This window comes from Cryptomeria japonica, chromosome 2 (genome assembly GCF_030272615.1).
Source record: "Cryptomeria japonica chromosome 2, Sugi_1.0, whole genome shotgun sequence".
Taxonomy (NCBI): domain Eukaryota; kingdom Viridiplantae; phylum Streptophyta; class Pinopsida; order Cupressales; family Cupressaceae; genus Cryptomeria; species Cryptomeria japonica.
Genome location: NC_081406.1, coordinates 162,948,446 through 162,973,004, shown reverse-complemented (window position 1 = coordinate 162,973,004; position 24,559 = coordinate 162,948,446).

The following is a 24,559-nucleotide window of genomic DNA, read 5'->3' as shown; positions in this document are numbered from 1 at the left end:
CATTAAATACTCAAGATCAGTTATTTAATCGAATTTACTCCCAAATTAAAATAAGCAATTTCATATCAACGGAATCGCATAACGAATTCCCAATCAATTTAATCCATTAATCTTCAATGCACAAACGCATATGTTTAATCAAGATAATTACTAAGGACTAAATAATCGATTCAACCAAGCACACCAAGCACGCAAAACGAGAAGGTCAACCAAACAGACGACTCGCAAACCCAAACAAGAAGGGGATACCGACGACAACTGGCGATGCTCACTAGAGCACGACTAAGGTCGACTAGGGTCTTACGACCACCTAATCCAACTCTAAGGATTAAAAAGGTATGCTCAAACCTGCAAAACCAGGTGACGACAAACCTCGCACTCATGCGACTTCGTACCTAAAATCTCCTGCAACCAAAGATCATACATGCATATATATATAATAACTTAATGAGAGCATTAGTCCGATACTAATATCATGAAATAGGAACACTGAATAACTTGCATACAACTAGTGAGAAAACCACATCAATAGCTATGCGTAAAATCAACATCTGACTATCACATAATATTATGATAAACTGATCAAGATTAAACCAAGGTTAGAGATCGATTACAGTAGGGGTACTACAAAGTACATCGGGAAGATGCACAATTTAAGCGGGGAAGGATGTCATAACCCTCTTTTTAGACTTTGATAAAAATTGCTAATAATACGATTATTATTATTATTATTATTATTATTATTATTATTATTATTATTATTATTATTATTATTATTATTATTATTATAATAATAATAATATTAATAATAATAATAATAATAATTATTATTATTATTATTATTATTATTCTTAATATTACTTTTATGAGTTAGAAATCAAAATTTTAAATAAAAAGGAGTAATAAGTGGTGACTCACACATGAGGTCATAATTTACTTGAAAATTATTTATTTCCTCAATATTCTAATTGAGCACATGGTGTAGGAGAAATAAGAAGATTCTAGAAAATAAATTTTCAAATTCAAAATATTAAGTAATAAATATTATTTTTAGCAAATATATGACAGGGGAGTTGCAAATTATTCTATGACAAGAATAATTCTATTTCTGGCCTTTTTATCACAAGGGAGGTACGAAATTCATTTTTGATAAAATGGAGGAAAATTCAAATTCAAATTTTGAATGCATGGTCAAATGTAACCCCTCCAATGACAACAATTATTTAGATTGCATAAAATTAATTTATAAATTACTTATTTTAATTTAGCACATGTTGTAGGAGGAAATGAGAAGATTCTAGAAGAGAATTTCAAATTCAAATTTCTTGCATGTAACTCCCACTTTGTCAATAATTAATTTTGCATGGAATTATTTTGGGAGAAAGAATTTGAAAATTATTTAATTCTTTTGTAGTGGGAAATGACTCTCTTTTCCTACTTATTGAATTCTAGATTTTTGAAAAAGGGGAGTTCATTGGTTTTTGTTGTGATGAAGTATTTTCTAATTTTTTTGTAAGTGCTTCTGAATAGTAGTAGGATTTTGTAGTCATACTTCGTTATAGAATTGTTAAGTTGTTCTTGAAGAAATTATCATCAAGCTACAATAAGTGTTGAAGAAACTAGCTAAAGGATTGGAGACAATTCAGCAACAAAGAACTCTATCAATCAGGTTCCCCTCTTTGCATTCTTTCATGTGTAAATTTTATATAAATATCTACTAATTCTCTCTTAAATTTTTATTTGTATGATAATATTCTTCAAGAAATCATTTCTTAATTATATAGGTAGATTAAATCAAATAGATAAATGCACTTGAAAAAAAAAAGATTCTTTCAATAATGCACATGTAGATCTTATTAATCTATTTTAAAGAAAAGAAAAAAAAAATCATATTTTACTTTTTGCTTTTCTTGAATTTAAAATTTAGAAAAAGATTTGCGAGAAAAATATTTTCTTTCAAAATTATTACTCCCTTGATTTCAAACCTTTGTATTTGATTATCTCTATGAGTAGTTTTTCTTCTTTTCCTCAAAAAATTGCATAAAAACAAATTGTACAAACTTTTTTTTTGAGAGGTCCTTCTCTGTGATTTCTATGTCTTATATCTATTTGACTATTTATTTTCAATGAGTGTATAAACTATCAATTGTTGTAAGAAATCCTTCCTCTGTGGAAACCTTATTCCAATCATATTAATTCAATTTGTTTCTCTCTAGAATCTTTTTCCATGTGAAACAATATTTCAGTATGACTAATTCATATCTAGCATTCTCTTGAGAAATTTCTTATTTATTTTTTATATTAAATCCAAAAAAAAAAAGCAGTGTACAGATCGCTCTCCTGAAGAATTTTCTCTCTGTGATATCTTATCTCCTTATCTCAATAGACTCTCTATTTGAGAAATAACTTATCCCTATGAAAAATTATTTTTAGCATACCCTGCATTAATTATTCCTCAGTGAAACCTTCCTCTAGGAAATCATCCTATGTTGCAATCAAATTCAGATAAAAATAAATATATATGTATATAAGCTCTGAGAAAATTGTGCTTATCTGAAGATTTTTTCTCTATGATATCTTATCTCCTTATCTCAATAGACTCTATATCTGAGAAATAACTTATCCCTGTGAAAATTTATTTTCAGCATACCCTGTATAAATTATTCCTCTATGAAATCACCCTGTGTTTCAATCAAATTCACACATATATATATATATAACCTCTGAGAAAATTGTGCTTATATCCCTGTGATACTCTATCCTTTTTACTTTAAAAAAAAATAGCATACTATGTAAATTTCTCCTTTGTAAATTCTTTTTCTCTATTAAAAAAACCCTCTCTAGTAGATTCAATTAAAAAGCTCCTCTGTAAATTTGTATTCTATGTAAAAAACCTTCTCTGGTAGATTCAATTAAAAAGATTGATTTGATCACTGGATATTTCTCTTTATATAGATAAAAATGATAATAAAAATCAGTTATATTAAAAATAGGTGTGGGGGGCCCGCAGGTTTCCTTTCTCCACTCCCCTTTCCCTATTCGGTTATTAAAATTTCAATTTATTAAAGTTAAACTTATCTATATTAACTTTATAATATAAAAATTATTTTAGTTTGTTTTTATTTAAAAAATTATTAAATTTTGATTTGTACTAGTTAAATTGCAATCAACCTTTTTTTGTAAACTTTACTTGTATTAATTAGTGGAAATTAAGATTATTAATATGAAATTTTAATTGAATTAATTTAAATTTATATTATAAAATATGATCTAGGAGGGGTAGTTTATTATTGAAAAGTTTATGGATAAAATTTTATTAATATAAAAGTTGTATTTCTTTCACCATTAAAATTAGATTATAAAAGGGAATAAATTTGGGGATTAATTTCGTATCAAATGATTGGGGCAATTATTGGAAGAATTAATATTAATGAACCCTTCAATCTTGCAAAAACAAGGGAACTAAATTTGTAAATTGAGTTGTAGCTAAATTTATAGTTTAGACTCATCTAATTAGTTTTAGATTTAATTGGGTTATTTGGTTGGTATTTTTATTCCATTATTAATTTATATTGATTTAGATTGTCTAAAGGGACCTCCTCTTTTAGTAATCACAACCACCTTAGTCAATTCTTTATTTGAAGGAAATTATTTAAATGAACATTGTTAATCTTTCATGCAAGTTACATTATTATTATTATCGAGCAAGTTACATATTTACTGCTATCATGGAAGTCACTTAATTATTGTTTCCATGCAAGTTACATATTTATTGTAATCATACCAAATACATATTTATGATTATCATGCAAGTTGCATAATTGAAGTTACCATAGTCCTTCTCATTTTCAATATAAATCTCTTAGTAGTAGTAGGTTGAATATTGGATTGTTCTTTACTAGATTCCAAGATGCAAAATAAACAAAGTATTTAGTATAGTCAAACCTAATAATGGTCAAATTTATTTTCTAACCTTAAGAAAATATAAGATTAGTCAAAGGGGGAAATTACATTTAATGTAGGGGTGAACCTCATAATAAAGCTTCATACAATCTACATGGTATAATCTATGTTGTTATAACATTTATATTATCAAATCTAAAATCATTCTACCATGAGACTTGTCTTAGCTTACGAACCTAAAATCAGGTTTTTGTCTTTCGTTGTAAATGTCTAATGAAACTTAGCTTCAAGGATGAATGAGTTATAATTTGTTATTGTTGGATTATTTCCTTAATATGGGTTTTGAGAATCCCTTTCCATGCTCACTTAGAAGATTAAACAACAATTTTAATTGAGGAAGATCTAGGAGCGAACCTCAGCTCCCATCTAAGAATTTGGGATTGATAAATTTATTAAATAACCAAGGGTTAAACTTCTTCAAGTGGGAGGGTTAGTTAGTTATCTCCTTATAATCTTGCGAAGGTTTTGGCATTGGCTCAAGAGCAACTAGACAAAGATTATTATTATGTAGGAACTATTTGTATTTTGGTTAACTAAAATTGTTTAGGAACTTTTTGTATATTGGTTAATTGGAATTATTTAGGAACTTTTTGTATATTGATTAATTGGAATTATTTAGGAACTTTTTGTATATTGGTTAATTAAAAGCGATTGATTGGAATTATTTTCATTGGTTAATTAAAAGTGAATTGATTGGGAGTATTTGAGAATCGTGTTCATATTGGTTAGTTAAAAATAATTGATATTCATAACGATTGATTAAAGGTAGATCAATTGGTATTAATTAGGAGCCTTATTCTTACTGGTTAATTAGCAAGAAATCTGTCTCTCTCCTAACCTCGTATTTCAAACATGGGTAATGTGGTTATCAAGATCTTTTCCCTTCAAGCAAGTAGGCACTAAATTGGTTGGTAACCTTCTTGAAAGCAATTCAATATATTTCATGTATTGAGTGCTTATTAAAAGTGTAACAGTTAGTAATTCAAATAATTTTGTAAGCTATTTCCTACAAGTATCCTAGCTTTCAAGAAATTGGAATTTTCATGTATTTAGTTCAAGAATTAGAATTTTATCATAGTTATTTTCACGAGAATGTTACTCCAAGGTAGTTGATTTCTTTATTTTTTGTTTTTTTCAAATGTTCCTTTCGATTATATCTTATTTTCAATGTCAAGCAATAATTTATTTTTCATGTTATAGTTTCATAATTCTTAAGTAAATGTTTATTCAAGCTTTCGTGAACTTATGGTTCATTCCTAGTTGGATAACTAAATAAGTGGAGTTGAAACCAAAACCTTAGCAGCGTTTGGTATCTATGGTGCCTCTGGGTCATGCTTACGAGTAAAGCCACCACGTTGAACTACTGCACTTAATTCCTAATAAAGTTGCATCAACGAAGTTTGTGGCATCGCCCCTATAAATCATTGCGGAGTAATAAGGGACACATGGAAGTTAAAATACAAGGGGTGGGTAATCCCCCTTGGATTAATAATCTAATAAGATAATCTTTGAATGAATTTACATCTGCTAGTTAAACCTTAGTAAACCCCTTTAGGGTTGATTGAGTGAAATGCTTTAACAAACTTAGCTTAATCTCAAATAATTGTTGACAGTTGACAATTGGATCAAGGGTGACGCTTATGATGTGTGTTAGGACCTAGATGTTTTAGGTCACAAACAATAGGCCACCTTGAGCCTTTGCATAAGGCTACCATCGTGGGTAGCAAACGCAGAGAAACTGTCTGGGATATTGACCCTAGAAAGGGTTGTGTACCCACCAAAACTATTTACATTAAACCATAGATTAGAAGAACTACATACTTTACACCTTGATCCTGTGCTGAAATGGGTATGTAGGCAATCTAGGGACGGAGTTGTCCCTAGTACTCAGGGGTTCGGGGATGAGGTTTAGGGTTTGGTAAAGTAGATGGATTGTGAAGTCTCCTAATTCAAAGATAAGGGAAATTAAGAAAAAATTAATTCAACGTATACTCAGAAGGAATCCCATATGGATTCGCTTGACTTCTTGAGGCTTTAGGCCAAATTCTGAGGTGGAATTCAAGCTTGCATTATGTTTTTTTTTATTTTCTCCTAAGGACGGTGACCTCGGTGCACTCCTATTATACGAGTGTAGTTCCTAGTGAGTGTCTCAGGACCCGGATGGTCGCAATGAGTCCAAGTCTCTAGCCAGAGAACCTCCTATCCCAGGTTGGATAGATGCCTAGCCCATTTGGGTAGATGCCTATCTCGTATTGGATAGATGAAACCTCCTGTCCCGTATGGACATATGCCTAACCCTATGGTTAGATGCTCATCCTAGATGGATGAATGCCTAATCCAATTGGATAGATGCCCAAAGTATGTGATTGAATCAAACACAAATGACTAAATAAGTAAATAAATAAATAAATAAAATAGTCAAAAATTCTTGGGTTATGTAGAGTGGGTTATTACAAAATATAAGTTGAGACCCACCAATAGGGCCAATGAGATAATCTGCATATTCTAAACAATAAGAGAATAGCTCTTTTATTTGCAACAAGTTATAGTAAAACAAAAAACACCCTTCCTAGGAGAAGACAACAAAGAAGGGTCAGAGGAACTGCCAGAAGTGGTGGATGAATTATCTAGATATGCCACTAAATTTGGAGAGGGAACTCTACAGTCTATGGACAGAGAGTTAGGAACTAAGGACGTGATCGGGCCAAAACTTGAGAGGCTCACATAATGACCCACATGAGAATCCATATCAGCAAGAATAGAGGCTTGAGCCACCAACATAGCCAACCTAGTAGGAGAAGGAGGTGTCAAATTTTTTAAGGACACTGACCTAGCATCCAAATAAATAGGAAAAATAGTGAGATGACAGTGGTCAACATCTTTTCATTAGGTGGGAGAAGAGTGATGATAGGGAGGTAATGAAAGGGTGTTGCCCAATAGGTTTGTATGCTTGCTAAGTGATAGGTCCTTGCTGGTTTCAAGGAGTAGTCATCAAAATCAAAGTGCAAGAGGTTTATAAACAACCTAGCAACTCTCCTTGGTTACCCAAGGGCTTCAACACCATAGCTTTAGGCTTTGTGCTCTGGCACCTTAATCTCTCATTTGGGATTCATTTTCTCTATCCCTGACCTATTCTCTGACTGTACAAGGTCTCATTTTGTTGGTTTACAAATTGAAGTCAAGTTTTGCTCCCAATGCGTGACTTTAGTCTTCTACATTTGGGGTGTCGAAGTCCTTCACAAGTGCTACAACCTAAGTTTTGGAGTCTATCTCACCCAAAGTGTTAAAGGAATGCAAGATTGACTTATTTCAACTGGACATGATGGGTTTTAGACTTTACATCCTCCATTTGTGTACCCGATTTGACAATAAACCAATTTTGAGGCCTAAAATGGGCTACAAGGAATTAGCCATCCTTTTGGGGTTCTGCGCTCACCCTGCTCCAACGATGGACTTCCAAACTAAAAGAATCTCATATATGGATACCCTTTTCGGATTTCTTCAATATTTTCTAAGTTTTAGGGTCCCTTAAGCCTTCTGTATGACTATCCCAAAAATGGGTGCAAAAAGGAGGGTTTGGAAGGGTTTTGGAGGCAAGAATCAACTTGCAAGCTAGAAATATTGAAAGGGAACCATGAAAATTTATTCCTACCATGTCTCATACTATTTAGGCCAAAATGAAGTATTTTTGCACCTTCAAAGGGTTAGAGAACAAGAATTTACAAAAATGCTCATAGGGAGTGAGCAACATTGACAACTTCTCATTCTTGCTTCCTACAAACACAACTTTTGCATGAGAACCAATTACAATTCAAACCATGTAAACATGACTATAATTAATGACAAGAAAGGAATCATGTTAGCCCTACATAAAAGGCATTAGGCAAATTACAAAGCAATGGAATATTCACTGTCAACTAATTGTCACTGCACTTTTCTCTTTTCACTATTTTTTTCCACTTTAGACCTGCACTTTTCACTGTCAAAACTCTTTTCAAAAGGTCGGATTGGTGCTCTTTAACAATGATTTTTCTTTAGTTGTTTTTTGACCTTCATACTTGCCATTTTGAAGAGGAAGATTACATATATAACTTCAATGAAAATGCAAAAATCAGTCCTAGTTGACTGTGACAGCCAGTTGGGCATTACAATTGTGCCTCAAGGATCATTAATTGATCTTGGCAACCTCAAACCCATGGAAAATACAAAAAACCACACCTTGTTCTTGTTTACAAGAAAATAGCATGAGATACAAGGTTTTACAAACACCAACATATGGTGGAGAGTGAGCAATGAATGGAAATCAACCCCAAAACAGTGACTCATTGTTTTTTACATCATTTTCACAAACTGAAAATGCAACCATCCTCTTTATTTCTTAAAAAGCCTCTTTTTCTCTACAATCAACCTTAAGGATCAAAACAGGTTTGATTATCTGAAGAATGCATTTGCTATAGAAGAGAAAAGCATCAAACTTTTTCAAAGACCCTAGCCAAATGGCACACTTGCCTAGGACTCCATGGCCACAAACCTCCTTACACCTGCACTTTTGAAATCAAAACAAGTATGTACATATCTTACAAGTTGACCAACCGGTTCTTGGGAAGCCATGAGCATTTAGGGCCTCAAGAAGCCAAGTTGGTCAAGCATCCTTGCCAATTTCCTAGACAAGGCAGTGAAACTGTCAAAACTCAATAATTTTGCACAAAACTCAAAACTCAATGAAAATCAATGCCACCAAAGTGAAAAGCTTCAGGAAGCATAAGAGAACATGAAAATGTCAAAATAGTATGGACAAGCACAACAGGTGTATGGATTGCTGCTCACTTGGAGTCAAAACATAGTGAAAAACAAGGAACGTTTAGTGCAAATTCTCAAAATGCTTAGTAACTTTGAATGATCAACCCTTACAATAGTTCAAACAGGAGAATAAATTCCTCTCCAAGTTGATTAGGCTCTTGTACAGATAGGTACATGTCCAAGAGCACTTAAATTTGACATTTTGATGCCCAAATGACAACTTTTGATGCCTAGAAGATGCAATGTTGATCTCAAAAACTACAAATCAACTAAAAACACTATTCACACCTAAAAACCAAACACCAAACATGTCTAAGAACTTTTCACAACAAAAACACACTGAAAACTCACTTTTGACAACATTTTGCCAGGCAACTCCAAACTGGCAACTTTGAGCAAAAAGATGAAAACAAGAAACCAAGACCACACAATGAGTTCAAAACTCATCCAAACAACCTAGAACAACTTGAAGAACATCTTAGACAACTTTCCAACTTAAAACTAATAAAAAAAAAAACTACTATCAAACCTATGATGAAAACGAGGCCTAGGTGCTCCTGCACCATACTCCCCCAGTGACAAAGAAGTCATGTGACTCCTTTGGGTAGAAAAGAGAGAGGAATACCAGCCTTGTGGAAGTCACTTTCAGGTATCCAAGTGGCTTCAGAAGCTGGTTGATCTTTCCACTTGATCAAATGTTCAAAGCAGTCATGCTTTCTAGTCTTCTTGATGATTCTGGAATCAAGTACCTATTTAGGAATGGGAAAAGAAGAAGAGGGAAGAGATAGATCGAAAAGGGAATGTGAAATGTCTGAAGCTCTCTGAGTCTCTTCTGGAGGCTACCCCTTGAATAGTACCAAATTGACAACATTAAAGATAGGAGATAAGGAAATATCAGTAGGTAAATCAACCTTATAAGCATTAGGACCATACTTAGCCAAAATCCTCCAAGGCCCTATTCTTCTCATCTGTAACTTGGTAGGAACTCCCTTTTGCAATCTAGAGGTAATGCAAGGGTGTTGCCCAATAGGTTTGTATGCTTGCTAAGTGATAGGTCCTTTCTGGTTTCAAGGTGTAGTCATCAAAATCAGAGTGCAAGAGGTTTATAAACAACCTAGCAACTCTCCTTGATCCACCTCCCCAAGTCTAACTCTCCTTGGTTGCTCAAGGGCTTCAACATGATAGCTTTAGGCTTTGTGGTCTGACACCTTAATCTCTCATTTGGGATTCATTTTCTCTATCCCTGACCTATTCTCTGACTGCACAAGGTCTCCTTTTGTTGGTTTACAAATTGAAGTCAAGTTTTTCTCCCAATGGGTGACTTTAGTCTTCTACGTTTGGGGTGTAGAAGTCCTTCACAAGTGCTACAACCTAAGTTTTGGAGTCTACCTCACCCAAAGTGTTAAAGAAATGCAAGATTGACTTATTTCAACTGGACTTGATGGGTTTTAGACTTTACATCCTCCATTTGTGTACCCGATTTGACAATAAACCAATTTTGAGGCCTAAAATGGGCTACAAGGAATTAACCCTCCTTTTGGGGTTTTGTGCTCACCCTGCTCCAACGATGGACTTCCAAACTAAAAGAATCTCATATATGGATACCGTTTTGGGAGTTCTTGAATATTTTCTAACTTTTAGGGTTCCTTAAGCCTTCTCTATGACTGTCCCAAAAATGGGTGCAAAAAGGAGGGTTTGGAAGGGTTTTGGAGGCAAGAATCAACTTGCATGCTAGAAATATTCAAAGGGAACTATGAAACTTCAGTCCTACCATGTCTCGTACTATTTAGGCCAAAATGAAGTATTTTTGCACCTTCAAAGGGTTAGAGAACAAGAATTTACAAAAATGCTCATAGGGAGTGAGCAACATTGACAACTTCTCATTCTTGCTTCCTACAAACACAACTTTTGCATGAGAACCAATTACAATTCAAAGCATGTAAACATGACTATCATTTATGACAAGAAAGGAATCATGTTATCCCTACACAAAAGGCATTAGGCAAATTACAAAGCAATGGAATATTTAGTGTCAACTAACTGTCACTGCACTTTTCTCTTTTCACTATTTTTTTCCACTTTAGACCTGCACTTTTCACTATCAAAACTCTTTTCAAAAGGTCTGATTGGTGCTCTTTAACAATTCTTTGTCTTTAGTTGTTTGTTGACCTTCATACCTACCATTTTGAAGAGGAATATTACATATATAACTTCAATGAAAATGCAAAAATCAGTCCTAGTTGACTGTGACAGCCAGTTGGGCATTACAATTGTGCCTCAAGGATCATTAATTGATCTTGGCAACCTCAAACCCATGGAAAATACCAAAAACCACACCTTGTTCTTGTTTACAAGCAAATAGCATGAGATACAAGGTTTTACAAGCACCAACATATGGTGGAGAGTGAGTAATGAATGGAAATCAACCCCAAAACAGTGACTCACTGTTTTTTACATCATTTTCACAAACTAAAAATGCAAACATCCTCTTTATTGCTTAAAAAGCCTCTTTATCTCTACAATAAACCTTAAGGATCAAAACAGGTTTGATTATCTGAAGAATGCATTTGCTATAGAAGAGGAAAGCATCAAACTTTTTCAAAGACCCTAGCCAAATGGCACACTTGCCTAGGGCTCCATGGCCACAAACCTCCTTACACCTGCACTTTTTAAATAAAAACAAGTATTTACATATCTTACAAGTTGACCAACTGGTTCTTGGGAAGCCATGAGCAGTTAGGGCCTCAAGAAGCCAAGTTGGTCAAGCATCCTTGCCAATTTCCTAGACAAGGTAATGAAACTATCAAAACTAAATAATTTTGCACAAAACTCAAAACTCAATGAAAATCAATGCCACCAAAGTGAAAAGCTTTAGGAAGAATAAGAGAACATGAAAATGCCAAAATAGTATGGACAAGCACAACAGGTGTATGGACTGCTGCTCACTTGGAGTCAAAACATAGTGAAAAACAAGGAACTTTTAGTGCAAATTCTCAAAATGCTTAATAACTTCGAATGATCAACCCTTAAAATAGTTCAAATGGGAGAATAAATACCTCTCCATGTTGGTTAGCCTCCTGTACAGATAGGTACATGTCCAAGAGCACTTAAATTTGACATTTTGATGCCTAAATGACAAGTTTTGATGCCTAGAAGATGCAAGGTTGATCTCAAAAACTACAAATCAACTAAAAACACTATTCATACCTAAAAACCAAACACCAAACATGTCCAAGAACTTTTCACAACAAAAACACACTGAAAACTCACTTTTGACAACATTTTGCCAGCCAACTCCAAACTGGCAACTTTGAGCAAAAAGATGAAAATAGGAAACCAAGACCACACAATGAGTTCAAAACTCATCCAAACAACCTAGAACAACTTGAAGAACATCTTAGACAACTTTTCAACTTAAAACTAATAAAAACCAAAACTGCTATCAAACCTGTGATGAAAATGAGGCCTAAGTGCTCCTGCACCAAGTGATGACAAGAACCACTAGGATAATAAGAAGCTATTTAATGAAACATATAAAATTACACATGTATTGAAAAGGGCTCCATTCATCACTAGTACATTCAAAGCTAATTTCCGATGGTCGTTTGTCGGATTTGCGATGAATTTTTGTTGGAGTGCCGACAAAATCCACCGTCGAAAACTCAGTGTTGGTTTGGTCGACGATGCTATGCCCATCAGATATTCAACAATCCAATGGACTCTGCTGACGGTCAAAGAAGTCGTCGGTCGAAAGCTTGGTATTCGTCGTAATTCCGCCGATGATAATTTTTATCAAAAAAAAATAATTATTATCACTAAAGATAATTATTATCATCGATATAAAAGAGCCATCGAAGGAAGGAAACACCAATGAATTCCATAAAGGACTCACCGAAGATAATAACTTCATCGACAAAAGATATCGAAGAAAGCAGAGAGAGTCTTCATCAATGGGAAAAGTTCTCGACGAAATAATACTATCGGTGCAACATAAAAAGGACCCTTCGAAAGGAGCATTTTCATTGAAAGAATAATATCGATCAGACAAAAGGAAGCTACATCGATAAAAGATATCGATGAGGATATAGGTTTCAAGGAGGTTAAAAGGCATGTTCTTGATATGCGTGGTTTTTGCGATGTAACTTTATCGGTGAAGAACGATAAGAGAAAATAAAGAAAAGCTTCGGTGAGATAATAGACTCATTCATCGACGAGGCATAGTGATATCGATGAAAGAAGTATTTTGATGGAAAAATAAAGGAGGACACCGAAGCCCAAGGTTTCTTCGACATAAGAGCCATCGAAGAAAGGAAACATCGATGAATTCCAGAAAGGACTCACCGAAGATAATAACTTCATCGACAAAAGATATCGAAGAAAGTAGAGAGGGTCTTCATCGACGAGAAAAGTTCTCGAGGAAATAATACTATCGGTGCAACATAAAAAGGACCCACCGAAAGGAGTGTTTTCATCGAAAGAATAATATCAATTAGATAAAAGGAAACTACATCGATAAAATATATCGATGAGGATATAGGTTTTGAGGAGGTTAAAAGGCATGTTCTTGATATGCGTGGTTTTGCTGATGTAACTTTATCGATTAAGAAAAATAAGGGAAAATAAATAAAAGCTTCGGTGAGATAGTAGACTCATTCATCGATGGGGCATAGCGATATCGATGAAAGAAGTATTTCGATGGAAAAATAAAGGAGGACACCGAAGCCCAAGGTTTCTTTGACATAAGAACCATCAAAGGAAGGAAACATCGATGAATTCGAGAAAGGACTCACCGAAGATAATAACTTCATTGACAAAAGATATCAAAGAAAGCAGAGAGGGTCTTCATTGATGGGAAAAGTTCTCGAGGAAATAATACTATCGGTGCAACATAAAAAGGACCCACTGAAAGGAGCATTTTCATCGAAAGAATAATATCGATCAGAGAAAAGGAAGCTACATCGATAAAAGATATCAATGAGGATATAGGTTTTGAGGAGGTTAAAAGGCATGTTCTTGATATGCGTGGTTTTGCCAATGTAACTTTATCGGTAAAGAATGATAAGGGAAAATAAAGAAAAGCTTCGGTGAGATAATATACTCATTCATCGATGGGGCATAGTGATATCGATGAAAGAAGTATTTCGATGGAAAAAAAAAAGGAGGACACCGAAGCCCAAGGTTTCTTCGACATAAGACCCGATGGATATCAGATATGTTTTGATGAGGAGACAACCATACTGACCAAATACAGTATTTCGATGAAGGGAAAAAATAATTGATCGAAGTATTATTCGAAACAAAAGTATTGTCAATAGAAACAAAGAGATCGATGGACTAAAGAAACAAATGATCGAAAGACATATCCTCATCGAAATTATTATTGATTGCTGTGAAAATCAGAAACAAATCCCAGGGAAGGTCACATCGCCATTAAATTCAAACATGTGCTCGATTGACTGTTGTCCAAACTGCCATTACTAACTAATTAAATATGCCATAAGCAGTGGATCAACATCAAAGGACATAGCATTAAGGAATTCACAGGCAATGAACTGAAAGTAGGAATTGGGTGAATTCATAGATAAAGCTCAGTAATTCCAAGTAAGTTGTTTTCACATAGACCTCTTTTTTAAAATTCAAATGGAATCATCATCTAAAACTAATAAGACCAGAAAGGGAAAAGAACCTATCGCTGTAGAAGAAAAACCTAAAAGACAGAAAAGGGAAGGGTGTTCTTTGGCCCATGACCTGATTGAATAGTGGCCATCATCCAGTTTGAGGTCCAAGAAGATTAGAGCTAATGAGGAAGGCCTGGAGGACTGGTTTGAGGATCTTGGAGACATATGGACATAATTGAGAGGGTATGAATTTTTCATATATGGGTACAATAGAAGAGTTTCCCCTCAACCTATCAACAATTTATGGCGATTGAACTTAGGAAGGTTAGTTGTGGCTAATGTATTCATGAATGTGGAGCTCATGAAGGCATTGGCAAACAATTATGACCCTAAAACCAGGACCATATATAACAACATGGTTGAGCCAATTCTTGCAATCATAAAGGAGGTTATTGACACCGTGTTTGAGTTGGATTGGGGATTTGAAGAATTGATTGACCTCAAGAAGTTAACAAGTGAATATTTTAACCTAGAGCACATTTACAAAACGTGGAGACTCCCTATACATAGACCTAGGAATGCAGGGTCCTTAGTGCCACTAGGTTAGGATGACAAAGCTCCCTATGATGTCAAATCTTTCCATCCATATTTCAAGTATACCTATTACTGTGTTTCCCAAGTGCTAGGGATAAAAGCCCATCCTTTGATGGATATTGCAGCCATGGTCATTTGTGCCGATTTGTAATCTAAGGACCCCTGCTTCTTTGATTTTTCTGCTTATTTGGTTGAGGTTTTGAATCATGGGTTAGAAAAGTTAAAGGGGGATGTCATCAATGTTTATTTCAAGCATTATTCCTTACTTATGCATATGCTATTGTATGTGGGCCAAGATGAAGGGTTATGGCCAGAAGAGTTATGTGTCAGGACATATGACAATGCTAGGATGAGAAAACTAGTGCAACTATGGGTTTCTTCATGGGACCAAAGGTATGTGAATAATCAATATTGGCATTTTGAGGATTTCTTTGTCAAGCCATTATATAGACTGTTGGGATGCCCATGCGATGATGCCCTTGCACTAGAGGTTCAAAGATTCCTAAGACCAAAAGATTTCGCTAAAGATCCCTCAATTGAACACAATTGGGGAGATTGGTATTGTTTTTCAGACTGCACACAAGTTAGGGTATACAGGTTTGAAGGGAGACCATACTTACTACCACTTACAGTCCCTAACAGAGTGGCTTGTTTGGAAATTGTGAGGCAACTGTCAATAGTGAGTACAGAACATCTGACAAGCCATGGGAAACAATCAATTGTACTTGGGTTGTTAGTATTTTCAGATTTTATTGTGAAAAGTTCAAAGAGTTATGGCCTGCTGTAGACAAAATTGGATTATTATGGCATGGCTATGGGGGATCCAAGGCCCAATTTTGATCCTGAAGGATACATAAGGATAGCCCGGTCATCACAAAAGCTGAAGGCTAGAGAGCATAAATCTTACCTACTGGATGACCTCATTAAGAACATTGGCAGAGAAGAGGCCAGAGTGAAGCAAATAAAGTTTGAGAAAGAAATCCAGGCTTATAAATGGAAGATTTTTAGAAGGAAAATGGATGAGAACGTGCTACAACAGATTGAAGACACCTTGGAGTTGGCCAACAAACTTATGGAGCATGAATTGGAAATACTTGAGGGAGTCCCGCCTCATGTTTTTAGGGATTACATTGATACTATTAGGAATACAGAACCTTTGGCTCATATGTCTCCTACTTCCACATCTGACATCGTTCCATTCACTCCTTGAGAGGATTACCCCCCTAGTTATACAGAGGATACACCGATAGACTTGGCAACAGGACAACTAAATGTCCAAGAAGTGGCTGACATCAGATTCCTAGAGCATGAGGATTTCATTTCTGATAGTGACTTCATTGCTTCCAAGGAGTTCATCGCATTCCTCTATCAACATAAAGGATCTCAAATTAGGAATAACATGAGAAATAGTGAAGAAGAGAAGCAGCTTCAAAAGTTACAAGAGGAGATGGATCTTGTGATGAGAGAAATGACACCTGAGAAGGGAAGACAGTTGCTTAAGGAAGCTAGTGTGCTATTATACTCTGGATGGGATATGAACTCTACCTTGTTGTTTGATGGATTCCTCAAGAAACAGAACCCAAGTAAGAAAATGATGCCAAAAGAGATTGATAAACTCTTTAGAGGATCAAGATATGATCCAGATCAGAAGGCTCTTCTATAGTGGGCTATCTATCCCAAAGATAAAAGACCTATATTGGTTGATACAAAAGAAGCTTTTGGACATTTGATGGTGTAGCAGGTTGGAAAGACTGGCCCTAGAACAACTGCCAAACTAAATTTGGATGTCGCTAAACTAAACCAAGATCAGATAGAGTTTCTAGTCTGAGAAAATTCTACATACAAAAGCCTATATGAGAAAATCGATGAAGAAAAACAGAGGCTGCAAGCAAGATTGCTTCAGATTGATACAGGTACCAGTCAAATAGGGATGACATACAGTGTTGACAGAGATGCCATGGATGCCTTGACAGACGCTATGTGTTGGAGGAACAGGGCCGAAAAGACATCTCGGTAAGTAAAAAAGGAACAACAAAAGATGGATAAGTTAGTTCTCGAGGTCGTTGAGCATAGATTCAAAAGTATGGTGCAAGTTGCAGAAATCTATTGGAAGACATACACTGGAATAGTCAAAGCTTTGAAAGAGCGTGAAAGGCTTAGGTCTCAGTTGGAAGGCATGATGAATGACAACAGTATGATGAATCCAAGTGAGAAAATTGAAGCCAAGGCTTACTTGAAGTCCCATGATGAATTGGCAAATCAATTAAGGAAAGAGATTCAAAGGTTGGACGATGGTAATACCCCTAGGGTGCCCTCTTTTTACAGTAATGGTGAGTTAGTATCGTTGGAATAGTGGAAACAAGAGTTCAGTGATGAGAAGAATCAAACAATAGCAGAGTTGGATCGGGACAAAGAATTGTCACTTTATGTTAACTATATTCTATCCAATCATTTCTAGACAGAAAGTGACATGAGGACACTAAGCAATGATGTTCTAATGTATAAAGATGATAAGTACATTGAACACATAGGAATGTTGAACTCGTTTATCTTCTAGTTTGTTAACAAAAGTGCTAATTAATAGTTATGTGCTGAAAAGCCACAATGCTTGGTGACAATGTATACCCTCATATAAATTAGGGAACTTTTTTAACAATAAGGATCATTAGAGAAGAAGTAGAATATAGCCTCAGGCTTACTATTGTACCACTTTACGAACATACATAATATAATTAGTCGTCTTTCCTTTGTGTATATGTTATGGATTACTGCATATTTCTGTAGGTAGTTGCTTGTGATATTATATAAAGGAGATAAGGTTACTTGTGTTCTTCCATTAAAACTTTGTGTTTCATGTTATGGATTTGAATAAAAGATTTACTTGCGAATATAGTTTTGTATATAGTGTGCCTGCATATTATCTCAACCATGGTGTGCCTGCATATGTATATAGTTTGGTTTATAGGTGGAAAGCCTAAGGTTCAATGTCAAACTTGGTTGCTCTAATACCATATATAATATTCCATTAATTCTATACTTAAAGAAAATAAATTGTGATCTATATTAAGATAAAAAATTGAGCATTTCAAAATAAAACATAACTACTTCAGTTGAAGGAGAAAACTAACTAAATGTTCTTCAACATAATAAGAATCTAACTAATTTATCTAAAAGGAAGGTAATCTTTTAACGATAAAAAACATTAAACAAATATTATTAAGCTAATCAATATGAGAAAGGAATTCAAATGGCAAGTTTCATTTTTGAGGGAAGAGATAAAGGTTCAGAGGTTACAATTCATTTAACTTTCCAACTGAAACTTTTTGTATCAAGACTCGACATAGTTTGGAATTGGGAGAGCATCATCAAGGGCTTCTCCATTCAATCATAGACTTACCAATCTCCCACGCTCCTTCCAATTGGAAGAGACCCAACCCTTCATGAGGGTGCATTCTAAGGATTGGGTCTCTTTTACATCTGGCCATCTGATCTTGGTGTTCAAAACCTACACGCAACTAGTCAGTCACACACTATAGGTAACCCCTAACTACTATGACCATCTGACTAGTAGGTGTATGTAGTTCATGTCATCTAACAATCACTTAGATAAAGCATCACCGTCTTGGCCAAGGTTTTAAGAATGCAAGCACCAATGCGTTGTTAGTGTTCACCTCCCTTGCTCGACTTGTACATCCAATTCTTGAACTCAACAAACTCACTAGTTACCAACCATCTAAACAAGCCATTTGATTAATATGTACTAACAATAATGGTTATTAACGACCATCATATGATAAATAGCATACACTTGAGCCAACTAACTCATTAGTTTACTAACCAACTATCTAGCGAACTGCTTAATATCTACTAAGAATAACGGTCATAAATGACCATCATAAGATAATTAACATACACTTGAGCTAGTTGATTCATTGGTTATAGAACTTCAAGGTTTAGCTTATCCAATTCATTACATAACAGTCTCATGTCTACTGACATTAACAGTTTACAAGGACCTTCATGGGAATGTGACATAACCTAACAAGCCAACTGCTACAAATCCCCTATCTCTAACAAGCTTCAACTATCATCATGGAATTAAAACTAATACAACATTAGTTCCCTTATTTAGCTAAATTAACACATCATATTATGACTCAACAAAAAATATGGTTCTAATATATTTTTTTGTCTTTGTATATTCCCAAAAGTATGCATTTAATTGATGATAAGAATCCTTCTTCAGGTCTTGCAACCATGGAGACTGGTTATAATCTGATTAGAACCGATGTGCATTTATTCCAAGATGAACCATATTTGGTTGACCTATGAGTTAAGAGTGGAAAACAAATAAACATAGAATAGCTGCAAATTATAGCAAGGTATTGTGACTATACGATAGAAACCATCCTAGGAGCCTCCAATATATCAAAAGTTGAGAAAGTAGCAAGCTTATTGTACAAAGACAGTGATCACTATAAATTTGTAGTCAATTTCAAAGCATTGATTTGTGGGAACAAAGGGTTTCATATGGGGATAGAGCAGTCTCATGAAATATCATGATAGTCATAATCATAATCTAAAGAGTAGTCAAATCTTCAAGATAGATTGGTGATAGTGTAGTCATTCATTAATTGTTTTGGACATTTCAAGCTATGTTTTCCTAATAGATGGTCAAGCATAGAACAACAACACTCAGAAAATACAGTCTAGAGAGATTGCAGTCTATAGTAAAGCCAGTAGGTAGTCATACCTAGTACCAAATAAAATGATAGTAATCAAGTCTACTGAGTGAAAAAGAGCAGGGTATAAGTTTATAAAAGGTCTTTTCAAACCTTAACAATAAATAACATGTTATTCTTGTAGCATTGTCAAAACTTGACAAGAACAACACCTTATAACCTCAAGAGGAATAGCAGTCATAGGGCAACTCATGTCAAATGTGCAGCTCGATACAATAAATAATCTTAGTTTGTAGCCCTATAGCATCATAATGCAGTCCTTGACCAAGTATGCATACAAGAAACATCCATCACATAGCTAGTAAACACAAAGTTCAAAAAATGTCACATGCATCATCATAAACATGTGATCCATCACATATGTATTTTAAATCAACATCCATCACATAGCTAATAAACAATCCAATTTCCATAAATAAACATAGTTTAAAAATTGTCACATAAATAGTCACTCACCCTATCTCCATCTCCATATTAAAAGGTGCATCATGAATTAATTATGTAATGGCATCAGAATTCAAAACATAATGAATTAATTATGTAAAAAAAATTCTATCAAGAAGTCAATATTTAATAGATAATATACTAATCGCATACCTCATACATTTCATTCTTCATCATCATGAACATCAAGGTCATCATCACCAACATCATCATCATCATCATCATCATCATCATCATCATCATCATCATCATCATCATCATCGTCATCATCATCATCGTCATCATCATCATCATCATCATCATCAACGTCTTCATCATCATCATCACCATCATCACCATCATCACCATCACCACCATCACCATCACCATCACCATCACCATCACCATCACCATCATCGTCACCATAACCATCACCATCATCATCATCTTCTTCTTCTTCTTGTTCTTCTTCATTGTCATTGAGAAACTATCGATCATGATCATCATCCACTTCATCTTCTACTTCTTTGGTATCTTCTTCTTCCATCACATTATACTTTATCAGCCTTCCTCTTGGATCATGTCTAACAACAAATGACCAACCCGGTTTATGTGGAACCTCTAAGTAAAATACTTGCTCACATTGGCTTGGAAGAACATAGGGCTCATCCCCAACTGGTTCAAATGACCTTATATTTAGCATTATAAAACCATTATCATGTTCAATAATAGTTCTATTAGGATCATTTTTATTCAATTGTAGCATGTACCATTTGACAATGAACAAAACTAATTTGAAGGAATTAACATCACACTCAAGTATATCATCCAAAATGCCTTAGTATCAATTTTGAGATTGTTGAGGATGAATGTCATTTCTCGATGAAATATTTGTCACCTCAAAGACTACAGTGATGCCAGAATCACAAGTTTTCTTCATGTCATCCAACTTTTTTATGCAAAATTTATGACCATTGCAGCACATAGCATTGTGGTGTTTGACCTGCAATATGTCAAACATGTAAAATTTATTGCATTGTGAGTTGATAAACATATGAGTGATTAATAAATTTATATGTACCTGTTTATCTCTTAAACCATATGCTAAATCAACTTCCCTTTGCATAACATTGGAATCTCCATTACGATGTGCTTCTTTAACCAATGAAGCCACACCTTCCCATGTTAACGTGCGTCCAAAATGTTGACAACGTTCAATCCATACCATCATCCAATCAAGATTGTTTACAATATACAAATGTAGTGCATCCCACTCTCAACCAACTGTACAAAAAATAAATAGACATCTTACAATCGATTTATTTTGAAGATTAAGAATTAATTAACTACAATAACATCTTATAATTACCTCTCACTTTCCTCAATCTACCTTTCCCCGTCAAGTACTCCCCTTTGAATTTGTTAATGGTGTTGGGATCCCAAATGCGATCCATGTGGATCTTTGCTGCAAACTTAGGAAGATATTCAGAAATGTACACCATAGTCTGGTATACCATATATCCCTCCACCATAGAACCCTTAGGATGTGCTCTTTGTCGAACGAAAGCCTTCAAAAATTTCAAGTGCCTCTCAACCTTCCACAGTGACCTAGTGTGTATAGGTCACAACAATTCAATCTCCTCAACTTGGTGTATGAGGTAGTGTTCTTGTGCATTGAAAAAATCTGGAGGTAGACACTTTTTCATTTCACACATTAAATGAGGAATTTTTCTCTTCCAATATTTTATATCATCTTTATGGATTTCTTTACATGACAACCACCTACAAGGTATTCAAGATGCAAAAAAATATATTACATAAGAAGTAAAACAAATCGCAAATATAATATATATTCTATGAACTAAACAAATATCACTACTTACCTCATGTATTTTCCAAGATCATATATAACATGCTTGACATTATTGTCGAAGTCGTCTAGGAGAGATAGAGGTAGAACGTACTGCAACAATTATAAAATTATCTTTTCATTTTCTTGTAACATAATGAAAAGTACACGTACGCGCAGTACTTAAATACATACTAAAAACACAAGAACATGAATTATCTTAATGAAGGTATGCCAATCATATGTTTTCATCCCTGCCCAAATTCACTTTTCTTTGATATGAGATTGTTTATGATCGCAACAAATCCTGTGGGAAATCGAATTTTTCGTATGAATTCTTTTATAGCATTGCTTTGTTGGTCTGTTAATAACCAAGGAAGCTCACTTATATTAATCTGGTCTCCATGGCTATTTGATTGAATGACATTTATCATTGCATGATTGGAATCTTGAATGTCACTACATATTTTGACAATTTTTTCTTTGTCATGCCTTCCATCCAATATTTTCCATACTGTCTCTGTTATATTCTTTCCAATATGCATACTATCAAACAAATGAACAATTTGTAACTTCTCATAGTAGGGCAACCTACTAAATTGTCGGGGATAACTTTTTAGTCCCTTAGGAAGGTGGTCATTTATGCCTTCACGACCTTCATGATCATCAATCACATCATCAGTAAACAAAACAAAATAGAAAAGATGTTTTATGACAAACCAATAGATGGAATGGCATTACCTTGATGATTAATTCTATTATATTCCAACTTCCATAGGTGAGGTGTCATTCTTCGTGGCTTTGATGTATTCTCTTCTTTCCCATTGAAAAGATGTTTTTCAGTATTTCGATACTTATGCTTTTTGTGGAGAAAGTGTCTATACTCACCAAACACCTACTTTCCTAAACTTTTTGAATAACGAGATTTCATCTTTGGACCATAAACAGGACATGCAAATTTTCCCTTTGTTTGAAGACCTACAAGATAATGTATAATTGGATTAAATATGATAATTTTTTGAATTATAATGTTCATGCACAACTTAAACACTATAACATACCACAAAAATGTGTTAGCGCATCGCATCAAATTGAAATTGTCTTTGTCCTATTGGTCTAGAGATGTCATACATAGTGACACCATTCCATAACTCTAGCAACTCGTTGATAAGAGGCTCGATATATACATTCATATCTTTAACTTGGTACTTACCTAATCGAATGAACAAAAACATTACATAATTATTTTGACCATTTTACTGCAATATTTATAATTAAATTTAGACGATTATATTTAAATGATAAAATGCCTAGAACAATCACTGCCAACATTATGTGCTCCCTCTTTATTGACATCCATGGAGGAATGTTATTGTTGATAACAAAAACAGGCCACACTGAGTAAATAGATCTCATCTCTCTAAATGGATTGACACCATCCACTGCCAATGAAAGCCTGAGATTACGAGGTTCTTCTTTAAAGTGTGGCCACTTTTCCTCTATGTCCATAAATGCTGAACTATCCACAAACATTCGAATAATGTCATCTCAACTTCTATTGCGTGCATGGTAATCCATAAATTGTGCCAAGCTAGTGCACTTGAGTAATCGTTGCATACGTGGAATAATGGGAATATAGCGAAGAACCTTGCGAGGAACCCTTTTTGTTATTTGATATGTTCGATATCTACTGATATGACATTCAGGGCATTCAGTTCGAAATTCATGTTGTTTGTGATATATAATATGATCATTGGGATAAGCATCTATTGCTTGATACTCCATTCCAATATCTTTCATAACGGTAGATAATTCTCGATATGAGCGAGGTAGAATATTTGATGATGGTAACAAAAACTCACCTATCAATCTACAAGAAAAAAATATAATTTGTTATAATAAAGAATATTAATGGTACAACATGATTCACAGTTTATTATGACATATATGACATACCTTAACATACGTGACATTGTTATGTTGGATAAACCATCATAACCTTCAAGTTCACCAACAACAATATAGCGGAGAGAAGAGTTACCTGCGAGCCTTCATAAAGGGCCTCAGATGCCTTCTCAAGTAGAGGGACATCATGAACAACATCAAGGTCATCTTCATCATCATGATTAGCTGTGTGAGTACTAAATGAGTCACGGATCAATGTATTTGTACCATCATCTTCAATTGTGTCTTCTAGCTCATGATCGTCATCTTCCATGGGATCATTATCTTCAGCTTCGATATTCACACCTCCATGTTCGTCCACTTCGAAAACCATATTCTCAGGGTTGTGTTGATCCATACCATTTGCTCCGGGGTGCTCAACCTATATAAAATTGATAAACATAATTAAGCCATGATCATGATCTCATCATCATGTGATTTATTATGTATATAAATTGTCAAAACGATATAATGAAAAACTTACCAATGGATGATAATCATGTCCACCTTCAATGTGACCATGCAGCCTACAATGTTTCTTTGTTGTTTTGATTAGAAGTCTTCTATTCTTTAACCCTTTACAAATTTTGCATGGACAATAACATTTTCCATCACCTTTTCTTTTC